The 24,077-nt window shown below is 40.8% G+C and overlaps 1 pseudogene across 1 annotated transcript; it reads left to right on the top strand.

The window, feature by feature from the left end:
* Window positions 1–4,792: 4,792 nt before the first annotated feature.
* On the top strand, window positions 4,793–5,308 carry LOC307097841 (ubiquitin-ribosomal protein eS31 fusion protein-like; annotated as a pseudogene). The gene has a single exon. The product of its transcript is annotated as a ubiquitin-ribosomal protein eS31 fusion protein-like (transcript).
* Window positions 5,309–24,077: the final 18,769 nt, after the last annotated feature.

Genomic DNA, 24,077 nt, shown 5'->3' with positions numbered 1-24,077 from the left:
CTCTGTGCAGCTAGTCTCCTTCTCTACTCAACCTGAAAGATTTGATATTAGCAAGGATTACATTATGGACTGGATTAAGGGAAATTTTTAGCAAAAATATTTTCCACCTTTATTGAGATAAAATTGATATATAACATTGTGTAAGTTTAAGGTGTACAACCTGTTGAGTTGATACATTTATATATTGCAAAATTATTATCACCAAAGGTTTAGCTAACAGTGTCATCCTCTCAAAACTACCATTCCTTTTTTGGGGTGAGAATATTTAAGACCTACTCTCTTCACAACTTCCAAGTACATAATATAGTATTGTTCAATATAATCATCATGCTGTACACTAGATCCCCCAAATGTATTCATCTCATAGCTAAAATTTTATACTCTTTGACCTAGACAAAAAAAAAAAAAATTTTTTTTTTGACCTAGACAAAATTTTAAGTCATTGCAACTAGTTAGTCTTTGGTTCACCTTCCACTCCTTTCCATTCCTCTGCTACTCCCTGGTTCATCCTCTTCCATATTCACATTTGCAGTGTTTTCATGATGATTTCTAGTTGCTCACTGCTTCCCTTTCTGCAGCCCATGCAGACCTAACCTCTCCCAAAGTGTTTCATGATACACTTGGAAATGAGTTATCTTTCCCCCCTAATCCTATTTAAATGATAAAACTCTTCACGGGGCTAGAGGTTAGCAAGAAACTACTAGTAGTAAGCTAATTTGAATTAACAAATTTGGTTCATTTAATTTTTATGGATATATTTACATTTGAAAAGAGGATAGTCATTAACCCAAGCTACAGTAATTTGGTAGTAGAATTGTAAACTCTGTAAAGGAGATGTTTTCTAGGTCAGGCAATAGTTCTCAATCTCAGCTGCACATTTGAGAAGCCTTTAAAAGATGCCTACTGCCGAGATTCCACACTCAGAGATTCTAATACAATGATCGTGTCTGGAGTGGGGCCCAGGTATTGGAATGTTTACAGCATCCTAAATGGATTCCAGTGTGCAGCTTGGGTTAAGAACCACTGGGTTAGAATGACCACCTTGATTTAGCTTTCAATACTAAAATTTTCCATTTTTCTGTTATGTGGGTTACATACACATTAATGGCTGTATCTGGTAAAGGAAGGTTGGGGAAATTTTAATGCAAAAGTAATACAGCAATAATTAAATCTATGTCATTAAATCCAACTCCCAATTTTACTAATGTGGAAACAGATTCAAATTATTAAGTTTACTAGTACACAGCTAGTTAGAGGTTGAGACAGGACAACCTTTAAATGATATAAACAATAGGATATTTTAAAATAGCCTAGCCTTGGCTGGGTGTCTCAGTTGGTTGGAGCATCGTGCGTACCCCAAAAGGTTGCAGGTACAATTCCTGGTCAGGGCACATGCCTAGGTTGTGGTTTGGGTCCCCAGTCAGAGCGAGTACGGGAGGCAACCAATCATTGTTTCTCTCTCTCTCTCCCTTTATCTCTAAAAATTAATAAAAATTTAAAAGTAGAAAATCAAATAAAGTAGCCTAAATATTTTTTAAATTTTTTATTAAGGTATTATATGTGTACATATTTTACCATTGTCCCCCCCACCCCACTCCCGTACTTGCCCTCACCCCCCAGAGTTTTGCGTCCATTGGTTATGCTTATACGCAAGCATACAAGTCCTTCGGTTGATCTCTTATCTCCCCCACCTCTCCCTAACCTTCCCCCTGTAATTTGACAGTACGTTTGATGCTTTACTGTCTCTGTATCTATCTTTTTGTTCATCAGTTTATAATGTTCTTTATTATCCAGAAATGAGTGAGATCATGTGGTATTTTTCTTTCATTGACTGGCTTATTTCTAAATATTTTTTTTACTCTTTGAAATTTAACTTACTTGTTAAAGGACTAAACTTATTGAAAATTAAGATTCATTTGTGAAAATGACAATTCAAACAATGTACAAAAATACAAAGTGAAAAGGAAATCTCCCGCCCCATTACAATCCTGTTTCAAAGATTACTTAAAAAATAATTTCTGCCACAGAGTATAACCATTGTCTTCCACAAGGTAGCAGTATTGCTTATTCTTGAACAATTTCCCCAAGGCCAATTGCTTCCCTGATTGTCAGGGTGGACTATGAAATTCAAGTCTTCCCAGTGACAGAATCAGTCCCTGGTACTGCAATGTCAGGTCAAAGCCAGATTACTGTTTCATGAGGAAAACCAGAAGTGAGCAAAGAGCTGTACTGTACAGAGCTGTATCTGTGAGGAGAAACAGTAGGAAGAGATCAGGGACTGAGACATCCAGTGAAAGCACAGGGCTACAGTAGATGCTGCCTAGAAAGCTATCAGTCACCTATCTCGGCAAAGGTATTATCCAGTTTTGTGAAAATGTGCATCCAATTCTGTCATGCACAAAAATTTTCCCTTTGCAACAAACTGGTCTCAGACTGTAGGACCCAGTCAGGGACTTCCAGGAGTCTCTGGGCTACTAGAAATAGGCCTGATATTTTAATACTGCCCTTCTGCAAAAAGAGTTGGGAAGATCATGTTTGGGCTTCCCCCACCTTATAGATTTCCAGCTAGGAACAGGTGATAAACAGCACAGATGCTACAGTTTTCATCATTAAATTCTAGAGACATATGAGTGAGGAAAAATAACTTTTGGACTTTCTCTGTGATCATGTATCTACAAGAATAAAAAGTTTATTATTGGTAACATCTTTGTGATCTTTTAAAAATATATATATTTTAATATATTTGATTTCAGAGAGGAAGGGAGAGGGAGAGAGAGATAGAAACATTAATGATGAGAGAGAATCATTGATAGGCTGCCTCTTACACAACCCACACTGGGGATCAAGCCTGCAACCCCTGCATGTGCATTCCGGGAATTGAACCATGACCTCCCGTTTCATAGGTTGACATTCAACCACTGAGCCACGTCAACCAGGCATCGCTGGGATCTTGAGAGAATAATTTTTCTCTGTGCCATACAAGTATAGGCTTCTCCATGACTTAGGAGGGGACAGAACTGAAGAGAGTCGTAAAATAATATAATCCTAGGAAGAAAAACTCTTTTCATCTCAAGGCCTTGACATTGTTCCAACAGGGATGGGGGAAGGGACAATGGATAGACTATGAGAGGAGAGGATTATGGGAGTGCCATATCACTAAGCGGGAAGCTCTGTCCTCAAGGTGAATTCAGACAAACCAAAGAGACAGAGGTATGTGGGAAGCACGTAATGGAATTTTTAAGATAAAGCTCTAATAACCACAGACTTAAAGTGATCTGCTTGGGATCCCTTGGAATAAAGGGTTTATTCTCCAAAATAGAACATAGAGCAAGAACCCAATTTTTATGTTTTTGGAACCAAAGGCTTTCTAAAACCTTCCAAGCTTTTACACCAAAAATAGTTTGGTAACTAATCAATGGGAGTTGCTGCACTTAATTGCAACAAGAAACAAGAGAGGCATCATATTAACTTTGAGTCATAATGTCAAAAGTTAAATTCCTTACTTTCCCTAAGCATTATTTCCTTTAGGGCCTCCTAGCTGTCCTATATAATAAAAGCCCAGTGACCATAATGGCAGAACAACCAGAACGACTGCTCGACCAGTCACTATGAGGTGCACTGACCACCTCTCAGTCCCTTTCCCATCACCCGATGGCAAACGGGGAACCAGGGGTGGGTGGCAGGGGATGTGGGCAGCACCAGGAAAAGGCCCCCGCCCTGCCTGTCACCCCACACACAGAGGGCGACCTGTGGCAGGGGCAGGGCCACAAGAGGGCAGGACCGGCCGACCTCTTGGTCCCTCCCCTCCTGGCCATTAGGCTCCAATCGCCCGATGGCAAACTGGGAACCAGGGTGAGTGGCAGTGGGGGGGGGATGGCCCTGATCGCAGGCTAGGCCTAGGGACAGTACTCCTGCATGAATTTCATGCCCCGGGCCTCTAATCCTTATCATAAAGAGGTGATATGCAAATTGACCATCACACCCTTGCACAAGATGGCCACCCCATGTGGTCACAAGATGGCCACCCCCAAGTGGTCACAAGATGGCTGCCACGAGATGACTGGCAGGAGAGGGCAGTTAGGGGCAACCAGGCCAGCAGGGGAGGGCAGTTGGGGGGAACCAGGCCTGCAGGGGAGGGCAGTTGTGGGCGACCAGGCCTGCAGGGGAGGGCAGTTGGGGGCGAGCAGGCCTGCAGGGGAGAGCAGTTGGGGGCGACCAGGATGTCAGGGGAGGGCAGTTAGGCATTGATCAGGCTGGAAGGGGAGTAGTTAGGGGTTGATCACGCTGGCAGGCAGAAGTGGTTAGGGTCAATCAGGCAGGCAGGCAGGCAGGCAGGTGAGCAGTTGGGAGCCAGCCGTCCCAGATTGTAAGAGGGATATCCCCCGAGGGGTCCCAGATTAGAGAGGGTGCAGGCTGGGCTGAGGGAAACCCCCCCCCCCATCCAGTGCACGAATTTCGTGCACTGGGCCTCTAGTTTCTAAATGCTGTGCTTGATTACAACTGTGAAGTTACACTTGTTTTTTGTGTTTTTTTTTTTTTTTTTTTTTTTGTACACTGTATCCAAATGTCATGGTAGATTAGAGAATTTGGCAATGTGTCCAATCATCATGGTTTGGCATGGGAAATCTTGACCATTTCCTTTATGAGGCTTGGAAATATTATACTGTCCTGTATCATCCCAATATGCCAATGCTGTAGGTTTAATCCCTGGTCAGGGCACATACAATAATCAACCAATGAATGCATAAATAACTGGAACAAGAAGTTGATGTTTCTCTCTCTTTCAGATCCACCATCTGCAGTGGAGTCACTGCCAAGATGCAGATTTTCTTGAAAACCCTCACGGGGAAGACCATCACTCTCGAGGTTGAACCCTCGGATACAATAGAAAATGTAAAAACCAAGATCCAGGATAAGGAAGGAATTCCTCCTGATCAGCAAAGACTAATCTTTGCTGGCAAGCAACTGGGAGATGGACATACTTTGTTTGACTACAACATTCAAAAGGAGTCCACTCTTTATCTTGTGTTGAGACTTCGTGGTGGTGCTAAGAAAAGGAAGAAGTCTTACACCACTCCCAAGAAGAATAAGCATAAGAGAAAGTTAAGCTGGCTGTCCTGAAATACTACAAAGTGGATGAGAACGGCAAAAGTAGTTGCCTTCGTTGGGAGTGCCCTTCAGATGAATGTGGTGCTGGAGTTTTTATGGCCAGCCACTTTGACAGACATTATTGTGGCAAATGTTGTCCCACCTATTGCTTCAACAAACCAGAAGACAAGTAATTGTGTATGGCTTAATAAAAGACATGAACTAATAAAAACAAACAAACAAACAAACAAACAAACAAAAAGGCCTCCAGGAAATTCTAATTTGCAGACAGGGTTCAGAATCCCTGGGCCAGACATTCTCAAAGACGACACTGCAGTGTTTCCCCTAGGGAAAGGTGCTTCACAACAGTGCACTGGAAATGGCTGGCGTTGAGTCCGACTCACTCTTATTTTAGATGGGCTATTCTAGCCTCACACTAGGTAACCAAAAGGTGGATTCATTAAGAAGAGACAGCAGTGTCCAATTTCTGTATTTTATCTTTCCCATTTCATGACACCCTATTTGAATGCAGAGGGTCCTTTATGACTCATTTGGAAAATATAAGAAGAAAAAAATGGCTGTAGTTATTCCTGGACTAGTACCTATAGTCAGCATTTTCTGCACAGATGCAATTTGAAAATCATCTCTATCTTCAGCTCCTAAAATTCTAAGTTCTTACTAAGTGAGTTTTAAAAGCTATTCAGCATAGGAACTTATTTATCCTCCATATGCAAAGAAGCTCTAGGTGCCAGAGAGAGACTTTCACATAGATTGTGAAAATTGAAAATTTAAAAACTGAGAACATTAGCACTTTTTCATTAGACTAGAAAGGGGCTTTGGTCTGGGCTAAAGGGCATTGGACAGGAATATCATGGCTGAATTCAGTCGTTAGATGGATCATCATTTATTCTTTCCCAAAATGTCACTTGAAATTGACAATGATATGGCTATATTTTAATGAAGTGACTGCATTTCCAGCTGGAAAGTCAAAATTACAATGTGTTAATTAACAAGGTTATCACTTTATATTTTCCTTTTATATAATTTCACAGCAGATGCATTTACATTGGTTTCATTTGTTTGGAGGGTCTAACTAAAAGGTGTAGGTCGGCTTTCCTGGTGTATTGTATTAGGTCACTGATCACCTAGCTTGGGGGCAAGGGCGGAGGTATTTGCAGGCATTGCTTGTGAAATTTCTTGAAGCATGTAAATGAAATTTTCTAGGAAATCCTCCTTGAGAAGGAGAGAGGGTCAAATGTATAAGTTGACAAATGTTCACAACTAGCTGTTAACACTTTGTTGGTGAATTTGGCAGGATGCAAACATGAGAAATTCAAGTGTTTAAGGTTATCAGTAGAGACAAAGGTGGGTTTGATATGCTGGGATAGATAAAGTGTGGATCTAAGAAGGTTTAAATGCTAACACATCTGTAGTTCATCATCATCTAACTCCAAAGAATGGCAACAATGTGTTGTAGTGTATCCTTTTAGAATGCCTTCTGGCTCCACTTGCTAAAGGGGAAGAGCAGCCCCGTATCCATGTGATGCGGCTTCCTGGTCACAGTTGATTGGACCAGAGGAAGACGCCGGACCTAAGCTGAGTTAATCACATCCTCTCTCCTGGATATTGGGAATAGGGATGCAGCGTCTTTGGTTTAGCTTGTCTTGGGCACTGGAGCTAGTAGGTGATGCAGAGCTGGGGCTGGACTGCCATTTTCTACCAGGGGGATTCTGAAGCAAAGAAAGCCAATCTTCAGAGAAAAAGGAGATGTTATTGAGCCTAGAAGAGATGAAGAGAACACCTTTATTGCCCAACGTTCACGTTCCATGTCAGGTCCCACATCAAGACCTGGCTGTCCTGCAGCTTTGGCTCCAAAAGATACTCCGGTATCTTTTCAATAAGCATCACTCCCTTGTGCTTGAAGAGGTTAGTTTGGGTGTCTACTCCTTGCAAACAATTATCTCTGATTAAGATAGTGTTTTTCTCCACACAGAACATCTATGAAGGACATAGGCCACATTTACTGCAGATGTTTTAAAATTTTGCTTGATCTATCCACATTAGTTTTCTGGTGGGTAAACTGGCGGTTTAGTACAACAGATGTGGCAGGCTTTGTGAGCAAATGGGTCAAAAAGAAATGCTGAACGGCATGAAATCTTTGCAGCAATGGACACACGTTTTACTATGTATGTTCTAAACAAAAAGGCAAAGTCCAAACATGCAAAACCGTATGGTTGTATTTTCTTTCTTTAACCTAATTAAGCCCTAATAATATAGCTAGACATGAAGGAGATATGCACAGTAATTTAATGTCTCCATTATAAAAGGGCTTGAAAAGATGCTAAGATGGATAGAATAATCAGCTCTATCAGTCCCATCAATTTTTAGCCCCCGTTTGCTTCAGTGTTAGACCCCTGACACCAATTATGTAAATTTGCTCACACAGTGCCTGGTTACTTTTGCATTGTAATTTAAATGTAGGTGTCTTATGAAGACAAAAAGACATGCTTTGTCCTTTTCAAAATCTGAACTGATTCACTGATTTTGTTTCTGTCAAATTACCAGGCAGCTGGAGAAACAGCTGGGCCAGTTTCTGAATACCAACAAAAAATATCAAGTTTGAATTACAATAGGGGTTTTCATTAGAATTTTATGGTATTGTTTAATAAATACAAAACACACTTTACTGGTACTTGGCTGCTTTCCTGTTTACATTAGCAGATGTATTATGCAGATGGAATCAAATGTACTAGGAGTTGCTTGATTCACGGAGAGCAATCAGTCTGAACTTCCTTTATTTTAAGGACTATAAAGTCAATTTTGCAGGAGGATCTTAAGCGCCCCTACCTGACCTGTCTTAGTTTCCTACTGGCAGTACAGTTTAGTGATCCTAGAATTACTTGGGTTCAACAATTAGTTCTACTAGCTGTGTGACCTTTGGTAAATTACTTAAACTCTCTGTGCTTTAATTTTCTCATTTGTGAAGTGGGGATAATAAAAGCACCTACTTTACTGGGTAGCTGTGAGGATTAGATGAGTTGGATTATATGAAACACTTAATACAGTGCCTAGCATATAGTATGTATCCTTAGCCATTATTACACTCCACAATGCAAAATATTATATTTTCTTAAAGTTTCAGCCAATGGAACTAATTATTCTAATTAGTGCAATATCATTTTAAACCCAGTTAGGGACTCAAAAGTAGGAAAATAGATATATGTAAGGAGGGGTATTGTGGGGATTCAGAGCTACTTACTCCAAATGTGCTTCTATAGTATTCAGATTGTTTTGAGCTAAAGGCAACTTTAGCTTCAGGCTCAAGAGAAACTTGGGTTCCTCCCTTTAACTACCTAGTCCTAGAAGAACTTGAATTAGAGCCTTGCCCATAGTAAGAGATTCTCACTGATAATCTTTTTAACCCACCTGTAGGACTGGACAAACTTTTATTTACTAAATATCTGCTCTTCTTATCATCCCCCTTTGAAGCCTCCAAGGTGTGTTACCTCCTTCCTAGCTCAGGATGTCTTATATATCCCCATCCCCCTTTCTATCTCTGAACTTCTTATGCATGTAGGGTCTCTGACTCTCACGTATGCGGGGTTCCCATACCTGTGTATGTATTAAGTTTGGTCATTTTCTGTCGTTAATCTGTCTCATGTCTATTTGATTATTAGACCAGCCAGAAGGACCTTAAGGGTAGAGGAAAGTTTGTTCCTCCCCCCAGTATAGAGTCATACATGTGCAAGCTGCCTTGAACTCAAAGATCAGACTTCCTATTTCCTTATGAGAATCACATTCTTCCTAGTAGGTTGGTTGGATGACTGTCTTATCTTAGAACAGGGCCAGCATGTTCTGATTAACTGTAAGTGGACAAGGTCAAGACAGGTACAAGGTGGACCCAGCTGTAGGTCCTGGGAAGAAATCCTGCCTCACTGGTGCACATCAGATGGGTGTGGAAATAGGAAGAGGAAGGGAGCCTCGGGAAGTGGTTGGCACGAAGGAGGAATAACTAGGAGTTAGAGACTTTTTCTAAGGTAGACAGCACAGTCCTGGGTAATTTAGGAGAGGGAATATTCAGAAATCTGGGCTGACAGGCTGCTGTTTGATTCAGGCTATTTGTAGATAGCAGCATCCAGAATGGGGGACTAGTAAGAACACATTAGACCCTTTCTCAGAGGAACTGACTTTTTAGTGTATCAAGTCAAGGGTGTCAACTGAAGGAACCAGAAAGGAACTCAGACACCAAAAGTGGGGCCAGATCTCAGAAACTGGAGGTAGTTCTGTGTCAGAATTGCAGCATGAGATCAGAACCATATCAGCGAAGGCGCATTATACTGGATGTTGGGATACAGACTGCTCCGGATGCTTATAGGGTTGGGTGGAAACTTTTGGTCCAATGGGTCCACTTGCATGGATAAGAAGGGGGGGGGGGAGCTGGAAAGGGGAGGGAGAAAGAACACCAGGATGTGCATGAGGGAGTGAGGCAGTCCTTTAGGCAGTTTCTTTTGTCTTCTCAACTTTTGAGAGGGTTAACTTGAAACACACGCAGACAGGGCAGGGGTCCAGCGGAAAACAAAGGCAGGTGGAACATAGGCAGGGGCAGACACGGCAGTTTGAGCAAACCTAACCACAGGAACCAACCAAGCAGAAATAATAAAATGCTTCTGGACTCAAAGGGGCGGGGGGGGGGGGGGGGGGGCGGGACATGGGAAAACAAGGGAGGGCCAACAATAAAGTGAACTGGCACACAGAAACAGAAAATTCAGCACAGGAACAGAGAAAGAACATAGAAACGGGGACAGTTCAGGTCCGTTGCTGGGCAAGAACAATTGAGGGAATCAATCAGGTGACAACACAGGTAGACATAGAGCAGGCTTGTAGAGACTATATACCCCTGGACTACAAGCCTTTAGGGGGCAGCCCATTATTGGGGCCCCCTCCCCATGAGGGGAGTCTGAATCTGCTTGTAATAAAATTTCCAGTTTTGCTTAAATCTCCTGGTCCACGGAGATCATTCTTCAGTGTCGGCATCGGCATCGGGAGACATGACCCCGGGGAAAACATCTTGGCTCACTGTTCCGGTTATCATGTTGAGTCACAGAAAGCATCATTAAACTTCTGGGCCTTCTCTCAATGAAGGAAAGACAACATCTCTGAGTAATGGGTAGAAGAGAAAATAAAAAAGATCTATATGCCATACAGAAACCCTAGGTTTTTTCTGGAAATAAACTCGAAGAGATTGGGAGTTTCCCCTTTCTCAAGTCCTTAAAAAGCCTGCTTCTGTCGGCCAGTGTGACTCAATGGTTGAGCATCGACCCATGAACCTGGAGATCATGGTTTGATTCTCGGTCAAGGCACATGTCCAGGTTGCGGGCTCAGTCCCCAGTACGTGGCGTGCAGGAGGCAGCCAATCAGTGATTCTCTCTCATCATTGATATTTCTATCCCACTCTCCCTCTACCTTCCTTTCTCTAAAAACAAAACAAAAACAAAAACAAAACAACAACAACAAACAAACAAAAAACCCAAAACAACCAATTAACCAAACAAAAAACCCCTGCTTCCTATCATGCAAGAAAGAACTAGGCTTACTTAGCATGACATAAAAATCTAATCTGAAAAATCATGTTTTGTGATTATCAGATTAGGGAGGCAGAAAGGCTTTTGAAATCAGAATTGCACCAGTTGCAGAGGAAAATCATCTTCTATGAGAGTTGGACGCTGGTCAAATATCTTTGTGGTTGCTCTTGGATTAATAAGCCTCTATACCTATCATCAGTCATAACAACTTCTTGTTGAAGAAAAAAAACTCCTTTCATATCAACAATCTTAACCTGTTGTCTAACTTATGTAAGTAGATAAGCTGAGTACATGGGAATCAGAGACTTCTTTTAAAGGGAGTTTGGCATTTAATTAACATTTGTTGAATGAATGAGATACTCAGTATGCATTAAAAGATGATGATGTAAGAAAAAAAGATGATGACAATGACAATGGTTAGAAATGAAGGAGAAGAAAAGGGAAAAGGATAGAGAAAGGCAGTAAACAGCTGTAGTTCTAAGGCAATTGGCTTACCAATTACCGCTGCTGAAACAAACCATAATGCACAATATTCAATGATTCAGAGGCTGGTTCTCCAGTGTCGTCTTAGATTTTTCCTTCAGATTTTTCCTTCTACTGATTGCCTTTTAGCCATGCACTTAATGTTGACTAATTCATAGAGAAGATGAGGGCATGAAAGATCAATATTAGTTAAACTTTTCCAGTGTTTTCTTTCTGCAAGGGCTTACCTCATTTTATTCTTATAGCAACTCTATGAAAGAGAGACTATTATTATCTCTGTTTTGCAAATGCCAAGCCAAGGTTTAGCAATATCCCCAAGGTCACACAGCTAGTACAGAGTAGAGCAAGAATTTCAACCAGGGATTGCTGGAACCTAGAGCCTGTGTTCTTACTTATTATGTTCTTCTGCTTCTAAGCTACTCAGGCTACTAACTTATTTCCAGTCACTGTAAATGTTCCTAGTGCTTTATTTTTGACAAATGCTTCCAAACTTCCTCGTCTTATTTTTCATTTCTTCTTCTCCTCCTTCTTTGATGTATAAAAGTGTGCTGCATTGGTTTACTATAATAAATTTTTTTTATTATCTGAAGTTTTACATATGCGTGCAGGCGCGCACGTACAGTGCAATTGAAACTTCGTGGCCCATGCACAGAAGTCGGTTTTCCACCTGGGCGAGTCTATTTTGAAGAAGTGGCGTTAGAACACTCAAGGGGCCAAAGAGCCGCATGTGGCTCGTGAGCCACGGTTTGCCGACCACTGGCTTAGTATAATGCGCTGCAGGTCCATCCATGCTATTGCAAATGGTAAGAGTTCTTTCTTTTTTATAGCATCATAGTATTCCATTGTGTAGATGTACCACAGGTTTTTAATCCATTCATCTGCTGATGGGCATTTAGGCTGTTTCCAAATCTTAGCTATTGTAAATTGTGCTGCTATGAACATAGGGGTGCATATATCCTTTCTGATTAGTGTTTCTGATTTCTTGGGATATATTTCTAAAAGTGGGATTACTGGGTCAAATGGGAGTTCCATTTTTAGTTTTTTGAGGAAACTCCATACTGTTCTCCACAGTGGCTGCACCAGTCTGCATTCCCACCAGCAGTGCACGAGGGTCCCTTTTTCTCCACATCCTCGCCAGCACTTGTCGTTTGTTGATTTGTTGATGACAGCCATTCTGACAGGTGTGAGATGGTATCTCATTGTTGTTTTGATTTGCATCTCTTGGATGATTAGTGACTTTGAACATGTTTTCATATGTCTCTGGGCTTTCTGTATGTCTTCTTTGGAAAAGTGTCTATTTAGATTCTTTGTCCATTTTTTGATTGGATCATTTATCTTCCTTTTGTTAAGTTGTATGAGTTCTCTATTTTGGAGATTAAACGCTTATCTGAAATATCATTGGCAAATATGTTCTCCCATGCAGTGGGCTTTCTTGTTGTTTTGTTGATGGTTTCTTCTGCTGTGCAGAAGCTTCTTATTTTGATGTAGTCCCATTTGTTTATTTTCTCCTTAGTCTCCATTTCCTTTTTGTATCTTTTGAGTTCTTAAGCCTCAAGCTGCCCCTGTGCTGCAATGTTTAAGATTAGTGTTTATTTTTTATCAAAGTGAAACACACACATAGTTTAGGAGTCAAATAGTTCCCTATAAGGCCTAATACAGAAAACAGGGATTCCCTAGGCCCCAGTCTAAGATGATACATGAACTGGAGAACCAGCCTCTGAGTCATTGAAAACTGTGCATTATGGTTGCTTCAGTCAAATAGTTCTCTGCAAGGCCTATTACAGAAAACAGTGAGTCCCTAAGCTTATGTTGCTACTTCTTGATAAAAAAAAAAAAAATAGTTGAAAGATGTATTTTTTCAACTACCTCAACCACCAGCCTACCCCAATCACACACTTACAAACTTTTTTCTATTCATTCTTCAATATAGTTATATCATAATGTGGTTACATTAAGTCAATATTTATATTTTTATGATTTTGTAAATATTTACATATTATGATTACCTTTCCATTCTATTTTTTCCCTGAAGTTAATAAATACTTTGTTTTTATTTTTCACTTACTTTGTTTTAATATAATTATTGGTAACTCATAACCAAATTCTCCCCAAAAGGTGCATTTCTTTGCAATATAGTCAAACACATTAGGTAATCTGTCAATTTCATTTTCTTTTACATATATATTTAATTAAATCTTTATTGTTGAAAGTATTACATATGTTCCCTTTTTTCCCCCATTGACCCCCTCCAGCCTGCCTCTGCCCCTCCCCTTCCCAGGCCTTCACCACCCTATTGTCTGTGCCCATGGGTTATGCATATATGCATACAAGGTCTTTGGTTGATTACCTCCCACCCACCGGTCCTCTTTTGCCTTCCCTCTGAGATTCCACACTGTGTTCCATGCTTCCATATCTCTGGACCCACTTTGTTCATCAGTTTATTTTGTTAATTAGATTCCACATATGAATGAGATCATGTGATACTTGTCTTTCTCTGATTGACTACTTCACTTATCATGATCAATTTCATTTTTTTTAAACATTTGAGCCCTAGCCGGTTTGCCTCAGTGGATAGAGCATCGGCCTGCGGACTCAAGGGTCCCAGGTTCGATTCCGGTCAAGGGCACATGCCTGGGTTGCAGGCTCGGTCCAACGTGCAGGAGGCAGCCAATCAATGATTCCCTCTCATCATTGATGTTTCTATCTCTCTCTTCCTCTCCTTTCCTCTCTGAAATCAATAAAAATATATATTAAAAATTTTTTTTGAGAGCCTTCTGGTTTTCTTCATTCTGACTTTGATTCTTCTCATACTTGCTTCACAGCTGTCATTCTGGGATTAAACTTCACCATTATTCTCTTTTTTGTGTTAAGTTCCATTTCCAAGACCCTACATATATTAGTCAGCTTTTGATTCTCTCTCTCTCTCTCTCTCTTTCTCTCTCTTTCAGTAGTGACTCCAAAATTTCAGTGGCTCACAATAAAAATGATTTATTTCTCACTGTCATTAGATATACTTTCTGAGTTCGCTACAACTCTGCTCCACATTGTAAGGACCCAGGACCCAGGAACAATCTTCACCTGGACCATACCAATCTCCAATCTTTTGGGAAAGAAAAGAGCAATGATACCCACCATTTCCACTTATTTTATTGTTCAAAGCAAATCAATGGCCAAGCTTGATGTCAGTGGATGAGAAGGAAAATTCTAGTCTTGATAGAGAGGGCAGGCAATATTTTCAACACATAACACAATCTACCATGTATTCCTATTTTTTGGTTTGCTCTTACAGTTTTGGAGAGCTCATCCTTCAATAGCTTCCTGAGGAGGAGTGCATACAAGTTAAATTATTAAAAGATCTTGCATGTTTAAAATGTCTTTTCCTAATTGACAACTTATTTGGATATAGAATTCTAGATTGGAAATAGTTTTCCTCAGAATTTATGGGTATTTACCTACTTCTTGATTCCAGTGTTAATGTTGAGAAGTCCAATGTAATATTAAAAAATAACTTTTCACCTTTCTGGAAACTTATTTTTGTTCCTCATGTTCTGAAATTTGACAGTTGTGTGTCATGGCATGGATTTGTTGCTTTCCATTTTGCTGGACACTTGGTAGGCCCTCTAAATTTGGGAATTCATGTCCTTCAGTATAGAAATTTTTCTTGAATTATGCTTTTGATAATTTCCTGCCCTCTACTCCCCCCCCCATATTTCTATTCAGTTTTATGTTTCATTTATTCTGTTTTATTTTACATTTATAAAGTTTTCTTTTTTAATTCTCTGAATATGTTTGATTCCCCTAAATCACATTTCTTATTTAAGGGATGCCCTCTCTTCTCCTATCTCTGTTAAGATATTTACTAATAATTTGCTTTTTGAAATTTTTCTTTTTTTCTGCTTAGGTCTTTCCATCCTCCAAGTTGCCTGTTTTGTTTTGTCCTTTTGGTTTTATGTGAGAAGTATTAAATTTCTCAAATTTCTGGTAAACTCCTCCCCCCACACCCAGGTTCAGAAACTGTTTTGCTCTTTTCAGAGAATTATTCTCGTCTTCTGATGGGGTTGAGATATCTCTTAGCTGCACAGAGTTGGGGAGGGAAACTGCCTTTTTTTTCTTCTTCTTTTCTTTTTTTACAAGTCAGGGAAAGTCCCCATAATTAAGAAGCTTTAAAAAATTTTTTTAAAAAATATGGTTTTTTTTAATTTTTTTTTGTTTAAGCCAGTTTGGCTCAGTGGATAGAGCATTAGCCTGTGGACTGAAGGGTCCTGGGTTCAATTCCGGTCAAGGGTGCATGCCCAGATTGCGGGCTCGAGCCCCAGTGTGGGGTGTGCAGGAGGCAGCCGATCAATGATTCTCTTTCATCATTAATGTTCCTATCTCCCTCTCCCTTCCTCTCTGAAATCAATAAAAATATATTGATGTGAGTACACTGGGGATCAAGCCCGCAATCCAGGTATGTGCCCTGACTAGGAATCGAACTATGACCTCCTGGCTCATAGGTCGAAGCTCAACTACTGTCAGCCAGGCAGGAAACTGTTTTTTAAATGGACTTTCAAACAATCCTCCTGCTTTAGTTCTGTGTCCATTTGCAAAAACAACTGATGTATAGATGTCTAAATATTTTGTGGGTTCTATGTGCAAATCAAATTGCTTTTCAGCTATCCCCTTTGCTGGGTTTGAATTCAACTTTCTTGGGCCTATTCAGTCAATTATTATTCATCTGTATGCTTTCTGAATTCTAAAATGTCATTGCTGCAGTAACGGTCTATTCACATTGGTTTTGTAGGTTGATGCTTTAAAAAATATCACTTTACTGTTGTTTTAGTAGATTTGAAGCAAGAGCAAAGGTAAAGGCATGTGTTCAACCTGTCATTTTAAAACAAAAATCACATGATTCTCAGAACTACCAGGGAAGACATTATTATCCCCATTTTACAAATGAGAAATGGAGTTCATATGACTTGCCAAGATTATATAGCATATAATGTTGGATCTGGGGCTTGTATTCAAGTCTTCTGACTCCAAGTTCAATGCTCTTTTCACTAAATTCCTAAAAAAAGAAGGCTTTATAATGCAGTTCTTTAAAACAGTGTTTGGCATCAAAGACTTGGATGTGAGTCCTGGTTTTGCCTCTTGATAGCTGAAAGTGACTCATCTATGAAATGGGGATGGTAGCAATAGCACAACTGACACAGCAGCAGGTAATATAGGTAAAGTATCCAGCAGAGTCTCTGGCAGACAGTGAGTGCTCCCTTATTACTATATTAGAAAAATTGAAATGATAAGATATAATAATGATTTTTAGTTTTAATTAACTGAACTATGTCCAGGGAAACTTCGGTAAATTCATTCTGCAGACATTTACTGAATAATTAGCATGTGCACAGTGGAGTGTTTATTCTTCTGTTCTCTTCTGTTTGAACCTCTTTCTGAAAATATCATTGGTTAGCAACTACTTCAAACCTCGTTGAGCTTAGATGACAAACTTCTGAGTAAGGACAGAAGAAGTAGACATAGATTTTCTAACCACTGATGTCTAATGAACAACAGCAACAAAAATGCATTAATAAGGCCCCAAACTCACTAGATAAAGGATGAAACCTTACTCATAAATGTTTTATTATTTTTTTTTAGCATGGTCAATAAAATAAACAATATTCTGGTGTAGTAAGGTGTGGCTCCTCACCTGCCCCCTACTCCTCAGAAGCCATTGAGAGGAAAAGAGGGTGGGGGTAAGGGGGAGTTGACAGCATTCTGAGGCTTCTCCCTCATTCCTTCACGAGCATGGGAAGAAGAATTCTGAGGGTATATAGTAGATTAAGCAACCACTGGGAGGGTGGAAGGGGGGAATCCAAGAAAACTGCGTATTACCACTTCAAGCCTGCAGCAGAGACAATAAGCCCTCCAGAGCTTTCCATTTTCCAGGTAACCAGGCTGAGCAGAAGAACTGATACAAATTACACAAGAGTGTAATGTATTCCTGGCTGGTGAGACTAAGGCTGAGGCATCCATATAACTGAAATCTCACAAGAGAGCAGCACTCTTAGGAGCAACACTCAGCCCCAACTTCTCTCCTTCCTTCCCTTTATCCTACATTCTCATGTTAGAGAAAAATGGTTAGGCAACAACTCCAAACTCTGAACCTGGGGGAAGAAAAACTGGTACATATGAGAGGAAACTGGAAATCTGAAAGGTCTGTCCATGCTAAGCATGAACTAGATAAAATAGAATGACATGACTACCATTCGAGCATGGCAGAAACAAAGAAGAGTTTTGAAAGACTGGTGAAGAATGCAGTTTCGACAAAAACAACTGTTAAAGAAAACCAGAGATGGACAGAGTTCGGGTAGTTAAAAACAGATTTTATTCAGGAAAACGATTGCAATAGGGGGAAAGAGACCTTAGTATATAGAACGGGGTTCAATTCTGAATACAACAAAGAAAAATGGAAATTTATAGCCAAGAAACATGATGGGGTGAGGAAGTATGTGTCACTGCCTGAAAAATTATGAAGAAAATCACCTATAGGGGAAAATTTTTGACTCAGATTAGACTTCCCCATAGCAAATATCGGGAAAAAGGCGACGGAGCCATGGTCACAAAATTCTGAGGGAAAGAAAGTGAACAGTGTGAGCCGTAAGTACTATTTATATTCAAAAATTTATTCAAGCCGAAACCGGTTTGGCTCAGTGGATAGAGCCTTGGCCTGCGGACTGAAAGGTCCCAGGTTCGATTCCAGTCAAGGGCATGTACCTTGGTTGCGGGCACATCTCCAGTAGGGGGTGTGCAGGAGGCAGCTGATCGATGTTGTTTCTCTCTCATCAATGTTTCTAACTCTCTATCCCTCTCCCTTTCTCTCTGTAAAAAATCAATAAAATGTAAAAAAAAAAAATTTATTCAAGTATAAAGGCAGACATAAAAGAACTCAGGGACTCTCTCCCTCTCCCTTTCTCTCTGAAATCAGTTACACACACACACACACACACACACACACACACACACACACACACACACTAGGGACCTGGTGCACGAAATTTGTGCACTGGGGGTGGGAGGGGGTCCCTCAGCCCAGACTGTGCCCTCTTGCAGTCCAGGACCCCTCAGGGGATGTCTGCCTTCCAGCTTAGGCCTGCTCCCCCAGGAGCAGGCCTAAGCTGGAAGGCAGACATCCCTTTCACAGTCCAGGACCCCTCTCTCCTTACTGCCTGCCTGCTTGCTGCTCCCTACCACTCGGCTTGCTGCTCCCTACCGCTTGGCTTGCTGCTCCTTAGTGCAGGCGCGGGGGCTCCTGGCACCGACGCTGCACTCGCCAGCCGTGAGCCCAGCTTCTGGCTGAGTGGCGCTCCCCCTGTGGGAGTGCACTGACCACCAGGGGGCAGCTCCTGCATTGAGCGTCTGCCCTCTGGTGGTCAGTTCATAGCAACCAGTCATTCCACCATTCGGTTGATTTGCATATTAGGGTTTTATTATATAGGACACACACACACACACACACACACACACACACACACCTCAGGGAATGTGGCCATTTTCCATTCTTGAACAAACTACTTAGCAAAAAAAACCTTACCTTCCAGGATGTGAATAAAAAACAAACAAATACCACCCCCCCCCCCCCCCCCCCCAAGGAATGATGATACTAGGATAAAAGGACTGGTGGTAAGCACTGAACCCAGTTGAATACAGAAGTGAGACTAAGCAAATGAAGGAAATATGTTTGCCTAAAACTGTAAATACTATAAACCCTGACAAAACAGAAACAATATAAGCCACAAAAATTGAGAGTTGGGGTACAGAGGATAGGAGGAAGTATAATGATGTTAATTATTTCATTTTGCAGAGCAAGTAGTTAATTGACACTCTTAATCAAGAAATATGAGGGGGGGAAAGAACTATGGGCTGTTCTGATTTCCTCTTGCTTGTATATATTTTTTTGCCTATGTTCATTGGCCTATTTCTCATATCTTTGCTGCCTTTCCCCTTTATATCTTTTTTTAAACCAATGTGCATTGAATATTAATGTATATAAACTGAATACTTAATAAGTGTTATTGAAGTAATTTTGCAGATTGCATGGGACTGTAAATTCTATGAGGACTGGGAATATGATTTTATTCATCTTTGAATTCTCTCAGCACCTGGCACAGGGACTTGCACATAGTAGACTGTCAATAATTTTTTTGAATAAATGGATTAATTTGCTTTGTTTTGTATACATTTTGTTCCTAGAACAATGGTTGAAGATTAGCTGGAAATATAAAGAAAGTGAACCATAATTGGAGAATATAATAAGGCCTGTCAATGACATCTGAGAGACCTATTATAAATGCTTCTGATGCCTACTTAAAGACACTGTACTGTTTTCAAAATGCATTTTTACTCCAGTAAATAATCTCATCTTGATCTAATTTAATCATTCACATTGCTATGAAAATGATTATTTCCAAATGCAGGTCTGATACAGTCACTTCTCTGCTTTAAGAAGTCCAATCCCCCCACCTCCCCATTGATATAACAGAGTCCATATTCTTAAGCATGGCATTGAAGGTCCTATATGATCTGGCCTCAGTTCATTTCTTCTCAGCCAATGCATCCCACATGTTATATCCATCCAGGGTTACCTGCAATTTCTGAAACATGCTATAGACATTTGTGCTTCTATGTTTTTCTTATTCTGTTTCCTCTACTTAAAATGTCACTCCTCAAAAAAAAAAAAAAAAAAGTCACTCATCTTATATCCTTCCCTTGCTGTTTGCACCGATCATGATACTACTCTATTTCTGAGGGCCCAACTCAAATGCTTTTTCTGCAAGGCTTCGCTGTCTCCCATGCTTAAGTAATGATACAATTTGTGCTTCAGTAGTACTTTGCTCATGTTTCATGTGTTGTATTATAGCTAATTCTACACACATCTAACATGCTCTCCTAGACTGTTAACTTTTTGGGTTTGTAGATTTCCTTTTTCCCATATTCTCTGGGCTATGTCTTATGTATTCTGGAAAGCTGTCACAGAGTATGGGCCTAACACATAGTAAATGCTCAATAAATGTTTGTAGTTTGCACTTATATTTCCATATAAAAATACTTCTCAATGTAACAGGGACTAAACTGAAAATCCTAAAGGTTGATAGACGGTAGAAAAGCTGTCTCTTACACTGTAGGTGTTTTTATGTCCTGGTAAAAGAAAAGACAAACATTTCTTCAGAGGCAGATTGCTTTGGGAAAACTATGTGAATTATTTACTCATATTAAACAATACATACATGTACTACTCTTGGAAAACTATAACATAACCATTAACCTTAATGTAGATACTTTAGTCTGAGAAGCAGAGTGTTCCATTTGGATAGGCAAATGTTTGTGTGTGGAACATAAGCATTGCTTCTGCAGACATCGACGCAGAAGAGAACAGAATGGTTTCTGCTCTCTGTAGATTTACACCAAATCTATAAGGGGTGTGTGTGTGTGTGTGTGTGTGTGTGTGCGTGTGTGTGTGTGTGAATATATTGTTGTTTCTGTGAAGATGTGCATGTCCTTGTTTGAGTTCTTGCTCTTAGGAGAACAGAAGCTGGGATATAAAAGATGCAAGAAAGCAAAGACTGTCATGATCCTTGCTGCTTATCAGAGAAATAGTTATGCAAAGGGACTGGACTGATTTGGTGAGGTTCTACTTGGACCTCCATGTTAAAATTGAAAATCTTTGTGATAAATGTGCCTATGTTGGACTGTTATGTTCTAAGGTGATAGTCCAGTTGGGTCAGAGGTCAAGGTCACACTCCTGGAGATGGAGGGTGGGTGTCCTCTAAAGGGGTAGATATTCTCATGGTCAGTCTTCCTAGAGACAGGCAGCATCTGGGACAGAAAATAGGGCTTTGAAAGTGGACTTTAAACTGGGCAAGGAGAGTTGTTTTCTTCTCAGTTTCACAGTGGTTGGACCTGGATGCCCAAGACGTGGTCAGCGGAACTCTTGATGGAAGGGGATCTATCTTCAGCCATATGGACTCAGGCTAAAAGTCAACACTAAGGCAGGCCTGTGTGTAGTCCATAAGTGCTTTGAGAGTAGCCATATGACACCTGCAGAGTACTCTGGATTATTTTTCCTTTCTAATAGTGTTATATAAAATAGTGATCTTAACTGTGCTTGGAGGGGAAGGAACTTTTTGTGTGATGTCTGGTGGAGAGGGCAGTGCCCTTCTTGCTGCATCTCAAGGCAATGCTGGAGGTTGCACTGGCTGGAGAGACCTCAGTGTCCTAGAACATCACGGTATGGGACATCTGAAGAAGAGGCAGGGGTAGTTCAGTTATTTCAGGCATATGTGGGTAACAGTACCTCCCCTGGGGACTCCTCCATCTAGAGAAGTGAGGGAAACGCTAAAGGGAGCTCACATCCTGATAATTTGGAAGATAGAAGCTCAGAGCCATTGTACTTGGGACTTTTATTTTAAATATGACCTCCTTTATACTAAAAAACTCATTAAAGCTATGACACTGATTTTCAAGGGTACATGAGGCCTTTTATTGAACAAACCCTTCCTATCCTGGGCAATCCACGCAATAGACTTGAGAAAAACAAAGGTAAACAAAGTATTTATCAGTTTGATTTTATATGAGCTCTTTCTTTTTAGTTCCCCTTAGACTTCTGCCTTTAGTTAGTTCCCTTTGAGTCTTTTTAAAAATAAATCTTTATTGTTCAGATTATTACAATTGTTCCTCTTTTTCCCCCCCATAGCTCCTCTCCACCCGGTTCCCACCCCACCCTCTGCCCTTACCCTCACAATGTCCTCATCCATAGTTGTACGATTTTTGTCCAGTCTCTTCCCGCACCCCACACACCCCTTTCCCCCCGAGAATTGTCAGTCCACTCCCTTTCTATGCCCCTGATTCTATTATATTCACCAATTTATTCTGTTCATCAGATTTTTTATTCACTTGATTTTTAGATTCACTTGTTGATAGATATGTATTTGTTGTTCATAATTTTTATCTTTACCTTTTTCTTCTTCTTCCTCTTCTTAAAGAATACCCTTCAACATTTCATATAATACTGGTTTTGCGGTGATGAACTCCTTTAGCTTTTTCTTGCCTGTGAAGCTCTTTATCTGACCTTCAATTCTGAATGATAGCTTTGCTGGGTAGAGTAATCTTGGTTGTAGGTTCTTGCTATTCATCACTTTGAATATTTCTTGCCACTCCCTTCTGGCCTGCATCGTTTCTGTTGAGAAATCAGCTGACAGTTGTATGGGTACTCCCTTGTAGGTAACTAACTGGTTTTCTCTTGCTGCTTTTAATATTCTCTCTTTGTCTTTTGCTCTTGGCATTTTAATTATGATGTGTCTTGGTTTGGTCCTCTTTGGATTCCTTTTGTTTGGGGTTCTCTGCGCTTCCTGGACTTTTAAGTCTATGTCTTTCACCAGGTGGGGGAAGTTTTCTGTCATTATTTCTTCAAATATGTTTTCAATATCTTGATCTCTCTCTTCTTCTGGCACCCCCATAATTCTGATGTTGGTACGCTTGAAGTTGTCCCAGAGGCTCCTTACTATCTCATATTTTTGGATTCTTTTTTCTTTTTTCTCTTCTGATTGGGTGTTTTTTGCTTCCTCGTATTTCAAAACTTTGACTTGATTCTTGGGATCCTCTAGTCTGCTGTTGGATCTCTGTATATTATTTTTTATTTCAGTCAGTGTATGCTTAATTTCTAGTTGGTCTTTTTTCATATCCTCGAGGTTTTCACTAAATTTATCAGCCTTTTCTAGAAAATTCTTGAAAAACCTTATAACTGTGGTTTTGAACTCTATATCCAGTAGTTTGCTTTCCTCCATTTCTTTCATCTGTGACCTGTTTCTTTGTCTCTGCATTTTGGCTGCTTCCCTGAGTTGATAGAGTGGCTTTGTGTGCTAGGTGTCCTATAGGGCCCAGTGGCTCAGCCTCCCCAATTACCTGAGGTGAACACTCTTGGTGCACCCCTTTGTGGGCTGTGTGCACATTCTTGTTGTAGTTAAGCCTTGATTGTTGTTGGTATCACTGGGAGGAATTGACTGCCCCCCTGAGTGTGTCCCTTATGGATCTGAGGAGTTGTAATCTGGATGGTCCTACTCTGACCCCTGGGTACACTGGCTCTTGGATCTCCAAGGAGGTGCTAATTTAGCCTCTGCCTGAGGCCGCCCAGCAGGAGCTATGGAGAGATCTGCAGATTCCTCTTCTTTGTCTGGGTTTTGGAGGTGCCCAGATGAGGCCCAGCTGTGAAGCAATGCAAGCTGCTGTGGGGCCTTGGGCCTTCTTTTGGATGTTCTGGGTCTCTCTGACTCAGTTGCAGTTTGTTAGGTAAGTTTAGAATTCAAAGGACCCTGCCATTCATATGCAAAAGCCTCTGCGCACAGTTTGGATGGGGCAGAGTCTCAGGGCGTAGCAAACAGCAATGGCTTCCCCTCAGCCCTGCCTGGTTCTCAATGTCCCTTGGTAATTGCTGCAAGCACCTCTGAGAGAAAGCCGCCCTTGAGTTCTGCCCGCTGCCAGACAGTCCAGTTTCTCCCCGAATGAGTCTGGGTCACTAGAGTCTCACCCGGAACTGGAGTTCAGAGCAGTTGGGAGCTTTTGTCTCCCTCCCGCTTAAAAAAGACAGTTGTGTACTCAGTTGCCAGCCCTCTCTGCACGCGCCTCCGTACCTCTGCCTTTACTTCCACAGCTCCTCTGAGTCTCAGTGTGCTTTTCTCTTTCCTTCTAGTTGTAGAATTTCCACTCAGCTAGCCTTCCTGTGGTTCTGGATGATGCCCGTTTTGTCTTTTAGTTGTAGTTTTGAAGTTGCTGTGCGAGGCAGCAAATTCAGGTGTTTACCTATGCCACCATCTTAGTTTCTCTCTCCCTTTGAGTCTTATAGAGAAATACATCTAACCAGAAACTGATTGATTATTGCTTTTCTCCCATTATTTG

Source organism: Cnephaeus nilssonii, assembly GCF_951640355.1.
Source record: "Cnephaeus nilssonii genome assembly, chromosome: 4".
NCBI lineage: Eukaryota > Metazoa > Chordata > Mammalia > Chiroptera > Vespertilionidae > Cnephaeus > Cnephaeus nilssonii.
The sequence above is the reverse complement of the archived record's forward strand: the minus strand, read 5'-3'. Positions and strand labels throughout refer to the sequence as shown.